The sequence below is a fragment of the Elgaria multicarinata genome, chromosome 3, assembly GCF_023053635.1.
Source record: "Elgaria multicarinata webbii isolate HBS135686 ecotype San Diego chromosome 3, rElgMul1.1.pri, whole genome shotgun sequence".
Taxonomy (NCBI): domain Eukaryota; kingdom Metazoa; phylum Chordata; class Lepidosauria; order Squamata; family Anguidae; genus Elgaria; species Elgaria multicarinata.
Genome location: NC_086173.1, coordinates 166,949,094 through 166,961,831, shown reverse-complemented (window position 1 = coordinate 166,961,831; position 12,738 = coordinate 166,949,094).

Genomic DNA, 12,738 nt, shown 5'->3' with positions numbered 1-12,738 from the left:
GCATATCTTTCAAGAATTCCCACAAGAATGGCTGAACCACAAAGGACCCTTGAGATGTGCTGGCTCTCCACCTCAACATATTCTCCAGACGTATTGTAGTGGCAGGCATTTTGTCCGACAATTCTCATTTCCTTTATCCTGAAAAGAAAACAATTCAGATCAACAGTCCATTCCTTTCCTCACTAGGTCAGTTTTGCCATTGTTTCTCACAGTCATAATGATAAAACTCAGTTCCCTTTTGTCTACCGGATGGCCACAAGGGAAGAAACCCAGAATGTGGGGTTGATCAAACTGCTCCTGCATTTTGGGTGGACATGGATCGGGCTTGTTTCAACAAACTCATTTCAACAAATTGAAGAGAGATTTCTTAGTGACTTGATACGTTTGATGACCAACAGTGGAATTTGTGTTGCCTTCACAAAAAGACTGCAGAACCATCCTTTGAATGTACCATTCGGTCTGTGGGGAAAAGTCAATGTAGCTGTACTCTATGCAAGTGTTCACACAAAGTTATTTCCAGTTATCTATACGCAAAGGGAACTTGAAAAGAAAATAACTGGGGGGAAACTCTGGATCACAACAAAGGTTCTTGATATGGATTACGCCTTGACTAATGCACCTAATGAATTCCAGTACCTCCATGGTTCTTGGACCTTCAAAGGAAAGACACACAAAAAGACCAAGTATGACTACTACTATCCTTATTCCGCTGTTCTGGATCAGTTTTGGGACAGAGCCTTTCATTGCTTCTGTTCAAAGCATATGTTATCCAAGAGGATCTGGAAAAGATGCCTAGAGAATGAGAATCTGGCAACGCTGTCCCAGGAGGAGCTCGAGAGGGCTCTGTCTCAAGACAGCTACAGTATTTACAACAGTGTCCAAGCCGTTGCCCATGCGTTAAATGCTGGTAATTCATCCAGTTCAAAGCAGATGTTGATGGTGAGTGGAGGAAACCGGTTGCATGATCAAAGGCTGCAACCATGGCAGGTATTTCCTTTTCCTTTTGCAACACCTCCAGAAATGGTGGAAGACTTGGTTTGAAGATCACTAAAAAATGTGTTAAGAGCATGTAATTGTTCCTACTGCATGGCCCTATAGGCTGGAAACAGAGGCCTTAGATAGACCTAAGGATTATCCCAGGCAAATGGAGGGGTCTTTCCTGCCTGCTCCCGGGATTCCCTGTGTGTCATTTGGATGCACAAGGATGATCTTGGGATATAGGCCTGGCCTAGCCATGGCCAGAGTCTATTTGGATTCCTCATTAGTATCCTCAAGGAGACCCAACAGGATTTATTCTGTGTGGTGCAGGGATTAGTAATATACTGTGGCCATAGCTAGACCTAAGGTTTATCCTTGGATCGTCCAGGGGTCAAATCTGTTCATCTAGGTGACACACAGGGGATCCAGTGCTCAGGCAGGAGTGAACCCTGGAAGATCCCAGGATAAACCTTAGGTCTAGCTGTGGCATGTGTTGCAAATGGACCCTTGAACCACTTGAGAACCTATTGTGATTTTTCTTTAAAATACATTGAACATAATACATTGAACTTCTCAGCAACCCTGGGGCTGTTCTTATAGCATATCTTGCTGAGCTGCCTGATGCCTCCTCCCAACTCAGTCTTGTGGGATCGGTTCCCATTACCGTGGCTGATGAGATGGTTTGCAGAATTGTGCTGATCATTGGCCAAAAACAGTTTCCTTTTGTGGATAAGAAAATCTAGAAAGGATGGGATTACAGCTCTAATCCAAAGAGGAGGGCTGAACAATTGAATATGCTATCATGTTTTCTAAATTCCATTTCCCCCCCCCCCTCTTCTGTCGTTCTAGTTTAACACTTACTTAAGGGAAGGCTGGCTTTCTAATATTTCCTTTGACGGACTGTATTTGGATGAGAATGGGGAGCTGCAGCCTGACTTCGATATTGTGAATTGGGTGCTGTTTCCCAACCGTTCTCGTGGGAGAGTGACTATAGCGAGTGTGAGCAGACAGGGAAAGGCAGACGTAAAGCTCACGATGAACCCAGAAGCCATTGTGTGGCCCAAGCATTTCAATGGGGTAGGGGAAATTATTTGTACCGCATGATATATTTGTGACATTATTTAAGTTGTAACAATATGTGGAATAGAATCATAGAATCACAGAATAGCAGAGTTGGAAGGGGCCTACAAGGCCATCAAGTCCAACCCCCTGCTCAATGCAGGAATCCACCCTAAAGCATCCCCGACAGATGCTTGTCCAGCTGCCTCTTGAAGGCCTCTAGTGTGGGAGAGCCCCCAACTCCCTAGGTAACTGGTTCCATTGTCACACTGCTCTAACAGTCAGGAAGTTTTTCCTGAGGTCCAGCTGGAATCTGGCTTCCTTTAACTTGAGCCCGTTATTCAGTGTCCTGCACTCTTAATAGACATAAGACTTCTATAGTGTCCCACTGAGGGGATATCACCTTGCTATGGTTGTAGTCAGGGCTGGGCAGAGGGGATCGCAGTGGGGCCAGTTGGCATGGGCCTATGATTTTGAGGGGGCCTACTCTGAGTCCCCCTGGTAGAGGCAAAGTGGGACCCTCTGGTAAAGATTTGTTTCAAAGTATCTCTCCTTTGAGTGAGCAGTACTGACTCCATCTCCAGCGGAGATGAAACCAAAGCACATGAATGGGACTGAGAGCAATCACAAAAGGCTCGATCATCATACTTTCGGTCCGCAATGGTGCAAGAACATTGGGATGGGTTAGCAGTTTTGAACATTGACACTGACGAGGCAAAGTTGCTTGATTTTCCTGTTGTGGTTGATGAATTTGCCCAAAGAAAAGCACGTAAGGCATTTCTGAAGGTGAAGTAGGGATGTCTTATATACATCTTGAATAAAAGTGCTTGCCATTACCTTTTTTTATAAAATCGTTCAAGTTCATATGTATTTAGAACAGATTAAAAAAAAAATACTTAATGAGCAGTTTGAAATGGGGCCTACATTTCCCATCTGGCCCTGGGCCTATTACCAGCTTTGCCCGGCCCTGGATGTAGTGAAAAGGAAGTGGAAAGAGAGGTATTGTAAAAGGAACCTTCTCACAGCAGCACAAGCTGGGGAATATTTGGTTCCTCTAAGCCCTGTTCTCCCCCAAGTCAGATAAACAGCTCTATTTCAAGAAGGCTTCCTCAACTAACTAGCCACTTTTTTTCTGGTTCCTTTGTTTTTAGATTGAACGATTTTAATTCACTTTTTAAATCTTCTTTCTTTTACTGTTTATACCTATGTTCACCGCTCTGGAATCTGTGGCCATAGCTAGACCTAAGGTTTATCCCTGGATCGTCCAGGGGTCAAACCTGTTCATCTAGGTGACGCACAGGGGATGCAGTGCTCAGGCAGGGGCGAACCCTGGATGATTCCAGGATAAATCTTAGGTCTAGCTGTGGCCTGAGTTAGATAATTGAGTGGTATATAAACATTATAAATAAATAAATGAATAAATACAATTAAGTTATCTCCTGTGAAGTAGGGTGACCCTATGAAAAGGAGGACAGGGCTCCTGTATCTTTCACAGTTGTATTGAAAAGGGAATTTCAGCAGGTGCCATTTGTATATATGGGGAACCTGCTGAAATTTCCTCTTCATCTCAGCAGTTAAAGCTGCAGGAGCCCTGCCCTCTTTTGTATCTGGTCACTCTAGTATAGCTCCTGCACCTTTAAGTGTTGTGATGAAGAGGGAATTTCACCAGGTGCGACATGCCTACAAATGACACCTGCTGAAATTCCCTTTTCTATGCAACTGTGAAAGATACAGGAGCCCTGTCCTCCTTTTCATAGGGTCACCCTAGGTGAAGTCAATTGCAATAGCATTCAGACAGACTACACGAATGCATTTTGGACCTGTAGCATATCAATCTATGTTATGGATCTGTTCAGATGGTAGTACCATTTTTGGCCACTCTTAAGAAACGGTAGTGTAGCCAGTGTCTGTAATCCATGCTGGTTTAAGATATGACGTGCTAACCCACCATGTATGAAAGAACCCTAATGAAAGTTCCCACGGTGACATTAGAGGGGAAATACCCCAAAGTGGTTTGTAACCAGCTCATAGATTACATGCTAACCCACCATGGGTTAAACAAACCGTTACAGGTTAAATAGACAACCATGGGCTAAAGTGTCATTGGAACAGAGTCTGGATGTTACATAAGGTTTGGAGTCTGATAGTAATCAGTTTTATATTTGCTGATTCGTTGCGGTTCTTTCTCATTCCTGTTTTACTACCATTGTATTTTAGTTTATTTCATTATTTGAACTTGTATTTTTTTAGTTTTGTACATTGCCTTGAGTACATGTATACAAAAGATAGCATAGAAACAAGCCAACAGACCAACGAGGTTTCCCGGTCATCCTGTGGTACATAAGTAGTGTTTCCCTGAAACAACAGCCTGGTTTCACTTACGGTCACTTGGACTACAGATCTAATTCAGTCCTTTCCAAACGCTATTATTCATTTTCTTAAACTCGAATATGCCAAATCATTTTCCTTGATGGTCCTTCTCTTTACTGCTAGACCGTGCCTCGTTCTAGATGTGTCGAAAGCTGTCCCCCTGGCTATGCCAGAGAGGTCCAGGAAGGAGAGCCACCATGCTGCTACGCTTGTGCTCCATGTGCAGAAGGGACCATCTCCACTCAGGAAGGTGGGTGACCTCAGCCAACAGGATTGTCTCTTGGGAAAAAGGAAACATTTGTGTCTCGTGCGCATCTTCTCCATTAAGAAAAAACAAAACAAAATGGTGGGTGCGCCGCGTGTGAACAGTGGGGGTGATCTCACAATAAAAATATCATGAGATCTTCACCCCTCTGTACCGCTAAACCGGTAGGTCTAGCTAAGGCATAATCACTGCATAATCACTGAAAACATTGTAGCGAATTTATGCCACAAGAAGTTGTGGCACCCATGGTTTGCATGATTAGATTGCCTATTCAAGCCATGGCAATGGCTTGTTGTCTCACATGAACCCAGGCAGCATGGCTTAGTGTAGACTTACGGGAGACTCTAATGAGACAATCTTCCCGGGTTCAGATGAGATGGCAACTTCTGGTGGATGAATGTCCAGAAGGATCACCAACATACACTATTGAGGATTGAGGATTCTACTCAAACTGGCAGGACCACCATAATGTCTCAGAGAAACAATTCTCCTGGCCTCACCAACTGAGATGCTCTTTTGCTGATGAGGCCTTGGATTGAAGCTTATGTTCACAAAAAAGGTCCTCATTAGGGAATGTCTGTCAGCCTCTGTGCCCTGCTACACACGGATGCTTCATGCCCATCTCTGTTCGGAATGAAAGAGAAGGTAGGTCCTCTACTAGGGAATGTAGATGTTTCCTGAGGTTTGATTCATGCCCATCTCTGATCCAAATGCAGTAGAAAGACAGTTGTCAAAATATCATTGATGTTTGTCATGTTGAAGTCACTCTCCTTCTTTTCAGATGCAGACCATTGCAACAAATGTCCAGATTATCAGCACCCAAACAAGGCCAGGGTTCAATGTGTCCCCAAGGATATAATTGTTCTTTCTTATGAGGAACCTTTGCGGTTCATCTTGGCATCTTTTGCACTATTCCTGTCCTTAACCACAGGCTTTGTGTTGGGAATCTTCATTAAATTCCAAGAAACACCAATAGTCAAGGCCAATAACCGGGACCTGTCCTACATTCTCCTCATCTCCCTCCTGCTTTCCTTTTCATCGTCTTTCCTGTTCATTGGCCCTCCGAGCAAAGCAACTTGCCTTCTCCAACAAACAGCCTTCAGCATCATCTTCTCAGTGGCCGTCTCTTCTGTGTTGGCCAAAACCATCACAGTGGTGCTGGCCTTCCTGGCCACAAAGCCAGGGAGCAACATCAAGAGATGGCTGGGGAAGAGTTTGGCCAACTCTATTGTAACCTCTTCTTCCAGTGTCCAAGTTGTCATCTGCACCACCTGGCTGGGCATCTCCCCACCCTTCCCTGACTCTGACCTGCACTCCCAGCCTGGAGTGATCCTACTGCAATGCAATGAAGGCTCTGTCACCATGTTTTATACTGCCCTTGGCTACATGGGTTTCCTAGCTGCTATCTGTCTGTCTGTGGCTTTCCCAGCCAGGAAGTTGCCTGGGTCCTTCAACGAAGCCAAGCTGATCACTTTCAGCATGCTGGTGTTCTGCAGTGTTTGGGTGTCCTTTGTGCCCACCTACCTGAGTACGAAGGGGAAATACATGTTAGCCGTGCAGGTCTTCTCTATGTTGGCCTCCAGTGCTGGGTTGCTGGGATGCATCTTCATTCCCAAATGCTACATTATTGTACTGAGGCCGGAACTGAACTCAAAGGAACATCTCATGATGAAAACCAAAGGTGTCAGTTAATCAGAGCTAGAGATTGAGAATAATTCCACCCTCACCGCAATCTGAATTAGAATCCCAAATTCTGATGGAGACAAATAATTATGGAACAGGTCCAGAGCCTGCTTCCTTCCCATGGATTCATCTATATCCAGAAATAAAGGGAGGCCTTCAGTGCAAAGAGAATGAGGCATGGGAAAGAAAGAAAAACTAAACCTTCTCCTCATGGAATCACATTGCTATTGTGACTGGTTGGTACCTTTTTAAAATAAATAAATGAAAGCCATGGATCAGGACATGGGTGGGCTCTTGTGACTTTCCTGATATTTTGGCTTCCAACCTCCACCATCATTCACCAGGGCCTTCGACCATCAACAGCCCTTTGGGACAAATCCTTATGAGTTGTTCTTCTTAATATTGCTTTGCATTTGCTGTTTTTAGCATAGGAGCCAGATTCTCCTTTTAGATAAGACATCAGTAAAATAAGAGTTTCACTGCGGTAATGGGTCATTGGGAGTGTTAGGCCATGACTAGAAGAGGGAGTGAAAGGGCAACGATGTCACGATTTTATGATCACAAGATCATCGCCCCTGTTGCATGTGGCGCACAACATCGTGGCTGCCATTTTGTTTTTAAAGGAGAATCATCGTATGAGCGCTCGTCTGCAAACCGGTGAGTTCTTTTTAAAAAATAATAATTTCCCCATTCCCTCCACTCCACCCCCAATGGGCACAGAGCTCATGAGGATCTCTTTTCCCCATGCCCAGGTCCCAGCTCCTCGCGGTTACTCACGAGGAGCTGGGACAAACGGCGACGGTGTGCCGCACTTTCTGCAGTCTCGTGATCTTCCTGAGACTGTGGGGAAACCATGAAAAAAAGGTTAGGGTGATATCCCGGGGGAAGGGAGGGATCATCCCTCCATGTTCCCAGCATCCCCTATGCTTGATGTGGATGCACAGGGATGACCCCAGGATGATCCCTGGGATATCGCCCTCATCTAGCTATGCCCTTAGACTCTCTAACCTGCAAATTTGAAAAGCTTTTACAAATCTTCCTAAAATTTACTTGTGCCAGAAAGAAATGTTGGTTTTCTTTATTATTTTATTTTACTGATTTAGAATATTTATATACTGCTCCCCTTTGAAAAACTTCGGAGCGGTGTACAAGATAAAATGAAAATAAAAACAGAATAAAACAGTTAAAACAAATTTTAAAAGAAGCAAATACAGAGATTCAAGGCTTCTTGGAATAAAGATGTTTTCAGGAGGCGCCGAAAGGAGTACAAGTTTGGAGCCTGCCAGACCTCCAGAGGCAGGGAATTCCACAGGAGGGGGGCACCACCACACCGAAGGCTCTTCCCCTGGTGGACTCCAATTGGAGGATGGATCTACCTGGAACCACCAGAAGCAGACCGTCGGATGACCTCAGTGGCAAGTTGGTAAGGGAGATGGTGCTCTCTCAGGTATCCTGGTCCCAAGTTGTTTAGGGCTTTGTACACAAGAACAAGAACCTTCAACCTGGCCCAGTAGCAAATAGGCAGCCAGTGCAGTTCCCTCAGCAGAGGAGTTACATGCTGGAAAGGGGCAGCTCCAGACAACAGCCGAGCTGCAGCATTCTGCACTAGCTCCAGCTTCCGGAGCAGCTTCAAGGGCAGCCCCACACAGAGTGCGTTGCAGTAATCCAATCTTGAGGTTACCAGTGCCTGTACCACATCTTTACAAAGCACATCAACGGTAAAATCATTTGCAATCTCGGAAAACCTGACCCTGTTCTGGTAGCAGATTCCGTTGATGTGTCTGACACCTCTGCCTCCCTGATCACGTGGGAACACGTGGACATGATACATGCACAAAGGTGCCTGACCATGTGCTCTCTTGACCTTTTTTTGGGGGGGGGGGGGTAATACAAGCTAGTCCGGAGGTGGGGAAGAATAAGATGATTGGGTCGTTCTAGAGGTGGTAAACATGCCTGTACCGCTGTGGCCATGCTATCCCTGTCCAGGAGAGGCTGTAGTTGGCGAACCAACCGAAGATGGTAAAAGGCACTCTGAGCCGTGGCGGCTACTTGAGCCTCCAACGACAGAAATGGGTCTAAGAGTACCCCAAACTACAAACCTGATCTTTCCGAGGCAGAGCAACCCCATCCAGAACTGCCCCTCCTAACAACATCCCCCCTCCTCCATCCATGATCGTGTTTGTGTATGTAATTATGTTTATGTTAACACTTTAGGACTGCAGGCCCTCTTGCCATCTATGGGACTTCTGAGTATAATGTTGTACTGTTCAACTTGCTTAAATTCTGTCACAGTGAAGGTTTATCATGAACAGCAATAAAATGGTAATGGCCCTGTAAGCACCTTCATTTACGGCTGCAATCCTATATTCATTCATCTGGGAGGAAGTTTTATTGAAATCAGTGGGACTTCTTTCTGAGGTTTCTTTGGGCCGTTTTCCTTGGGTCCCTGATTGGGATTTCTGTTCTCTGCTCCCTGAGGCAGTGTAAATTCAGGAGATATTTGGATAAAAGGAGGGCAAGGTCATGGTCTAGCATTGCGATAGTTTCTCATTGATAAACCAAAAGTTGAAACACACTAAGAGGTGTTAGTACGATGTGACTGCAACAAGCCTTTAGTCCGTTTTGGGGAAGGGGAGGGTTTGGCCCACAAGATGTTCCTGGACTACATCTCCGTCAGCCCTCACTATTGGCTAGACTGGCAAAGGGAGATGAGCAGTGTCGTCCCCGTCCCCCCACTCCCTAGGTATACATTTTTAAAAGCTTTTCTTTATCTGGACTCTTTAGTTCATGTTTCTTTACGAACAGTTAGGGCAAATACTTGAAAGGTTGTCCCACAGAGGAGGGCCAGGATCTCTTCTCGATCCTCCCAGAGTGCCGGACACGGAATGACAGGCTCAAGTTACAGGAAGCCAGATTCCAGCTGGACATCAGGAAAAACTTCCTGACTGTTAGAGCAGTATGACAGTGGAACCAATGACCTAGGGAGGTTGTGGGCTCTCCCACACTAGGGGCCTTAAAGAGGCAGCTGGACAGCCATCTGTCAGGGATACTTTAGGGTGGATTCCTGCATTGAGCAGGGGGTTGGATGCGATGGCCTTAGAGGCCCCTTCCAACTCTACTATTTTATGATTCTATGAAGCACACCTTCTGACCATGTCAAGAAGATGGAGCCTCATCTGCGACTCCTTGCAAACATGTTTTTCTCCAGCTCGGCGCGTGTCACAGAGAATCCAAGTAGTTCCAGAGATGATGCTTCCCCTGCTCGTTATCAAAAACATTATGATTTATTCTGATTTTCGTCAAAGCTCAAGAGATTTTACTTTTTTTAGCTATCAATTTCCTTTGAGACCACGGAACTAAACAACAGAATTGGGGGCAGCGTGATGCAACTTCTTGCCCTGTGCCTGAAATGTTGGCTCCCTAATGTAGCTCCTATCCAGACAAAAGCTTGGTCTGAGATCTGGTGCAGGTTGAGAGGACCATGCTTAGGATGCAATTTAGTAGGAACCACCAACCCGCTTTGGCTCAGAACTCCTTGCATTTGAGAGATACCGCAGCCCTTGCCTTGCAAGAGTTTTCTGGCTTCTTCTGACAAACCAGCGAAGAGCTGAGAGGAGCAGGTGAAGCCATGAAATCCAGAATGGTATCCCTGTTGCTGCTGTTGCTGCCGCCTCATGCAGTCTGTCAGATAGAGAGGCAGGAATGCCCAAGAAATCGAAAGGGAGCATCACATTACTCCCGGCCGGGAGACTACCTCATTACTGCGATCACATCTTCGGACTTGAATTACTTAAGAAAATCAGAAAAATTCTCCAAGCCCCCTCGTCCCTTGAATGACCCGTAAGTAATCATGATTTCATGCTTCCTGACATACAATACCATTGTTCCAATTCCTTGTAGACCACACATATTTTCTAGACCCCTGGTCATCCCTGGTAAATGGCTTTCCCTGCTTCGCTTTCATTACGTCTTTTGATGGAGGATTTGGAGCTTCATTAACATGAAGGCAACATTTAGTACAGTATGATCACATATGATTGGGTAATCAGGTTTTGTTTGCAACGTTTCAACCAAACAAAGGAAGACCTTCTTGGCTTTTAAAGCCAGTGGTGAGACACAAGGTGGGGGTAAGGCTGCTCTTTTAAAACCACCTAGAGAGCTTTGGCTATTGGGCGGTATAAAAATGTAATAAATAAATAAATAAATAAATAAATAAATAAATAAATAAATAGGCCAGTTAGCTTGACATCTGTTCCAGGTAAATTGGGTGAAAGCATTATTAAAGACAAAATTAATAAGAATATAGAAAGCAAGTCCTTCTGAAAAAGTATCAGCACTTCTTCTGCATAGGTGAGTCCTGTCTCACTACTCTTTCAGAGTTCTTTGAGAATGTCAATAGACACGTAGACAGGGATGATCTAGTGGACATTATTCACTTGGACTTCCAAAAGGATTTTGACAAAGCCCCTCACCAAAGATTCCTGAGCAAACTTAAAGCTTCATCCCATCTAACTCAATCACAGCTTTTAAAACTCAGCTAAAAACTTTTCTTTTCCCTATAGCTTTTAAATATTGAGTTTGTTCTGACTCTATACTGTTAGCTTCACCCCACCCGGTGCCTGTTTACACTTCCCTGTGCCTGTTTGCATTCTCTTTCCCTCCTTATTGTTTACTGCAACTTTATTAGATTGTAAGCCTATGCGGCAGGGTCTTGCTATTTACTGTGTATAATCTGTACAGCACCATGTACATTGATTTATTATTTATTTATTTATTTATTTATTTATTACATTTCTATACCGCCCAATAGCCGAAGCTCTCTGGGCGGTTCACAAAACCGCCCAGAGAGCGGTTCACCATTGATGGTGCTATATAAATAAATAAATAAATAAATAAATAATAATAATAATAATAATAATACCTGCTACCCTCGGATTATCCCCATAGCTCTAAGCTTTTGCGGTTGTTGTTGTTTTTGCTACCGGGCGACAGAGATCCTTTGCATACCAGGAAGTGAGTTTAAAGGGGGGAAATGTAAAAAAATATATAAAAAAATCAATGGATGACCCAATTCAATTCACATTTGGTATGCTTAAAGCTCTCCCTAATATCTATTACTGTGCCAATTTTGGTATCTTTGTCCTTAAAGCTTACGCAGGTGTAAGCATTTCTTTAAAATCCTGCTCCAGCACCCCAGCGGCGACTCGGAAGATATGCTCAGAATATAGGGGCTAAATACAGCGAACCTTTTGGCTTTATAGCACAATTAAGGCAGGATGCCTGGGAGTAGTTCACAATCAAAGCAGATTAAAAGGTGGAAAACTTCTGAGTCCTTTGCATGCAATTCGCAGTGATTGTACAGTGTAACGCTGGTGTGATAAAGCTCTAAATCATCATGGAATAAGGGGAATAAGTAACTGATTGAAGAACGGAAAGTAGAGAATAAGAATAAAAGGTAAACACTCCAATCGCAGAGTTCAGGGAAGTGAGAAACACTAACTGGCCACTGATTTGGGACGGGGGAGGGAGAGTGTTTCTGCTCGAACTCGTAGAAGTCAATCACCCACATTTCCACAGTGTGAAAGTACTGCTGGGCTGGCTGGTGAGTGAGAAAACTTGGCAGGCTCTGTATTTCAGTGTCTGGGTGCAGGAGTGGGTGGGGTCCATCTGATAGATCTGGAGGGCACCAGGTTGGAGAAGGCTGGAGAGGAGAATTAAAAAAAAATCCTAAAAACTCAGGGCATAAAGTAATCTAATTCAAACTTTGTGGAGCTAAGGCACTCCTTAATAGCTATCACTTTGCCATGTTTCATTTCTTTATCTATAAACATTACACAGATGGAAGCATTTTGTTAATTTCCATTTCAAAATTCCTAAAAACTCACAGGATGAACCAAGCTGATTCAATCGTGGTGGGCCTAAAGCCATCTTTAGGCGGTATCACTGTACCAAGTTTCACCTCTTCATCATTAAAAATGAGGGCGCTGTCAGCGTTTATGTTAATACCAGTTACCCAAATACTGAATGGTTCTTCGACGGGTAATTTGACAACACGGAGAGAGGGGGAGGGGCTCCAAAATTGAGGCAGAGAATTTATTTATTTATTTAATACATTTCTATACCACCCAATAACCAGGGCTCTCTGGGCAGTTCACAAAAATTAAAACCATTGAAAGTGTAAAGCAACAGTATAAAACCATAATATAAAATACAATATAAAAGCTCAACCAGATAAAAACAGCAGCAATGCAAAATTACAACTTTAAATTGAGGCCACAGCTGGACCTAAGGTTTATCCTGGGATCATCCAGGGTTCGCCCCTGCCTGAGCACTGGATCCCCTGTGTGTCACCTAGATGAACAGGTTTGACCCCTGGACGATCC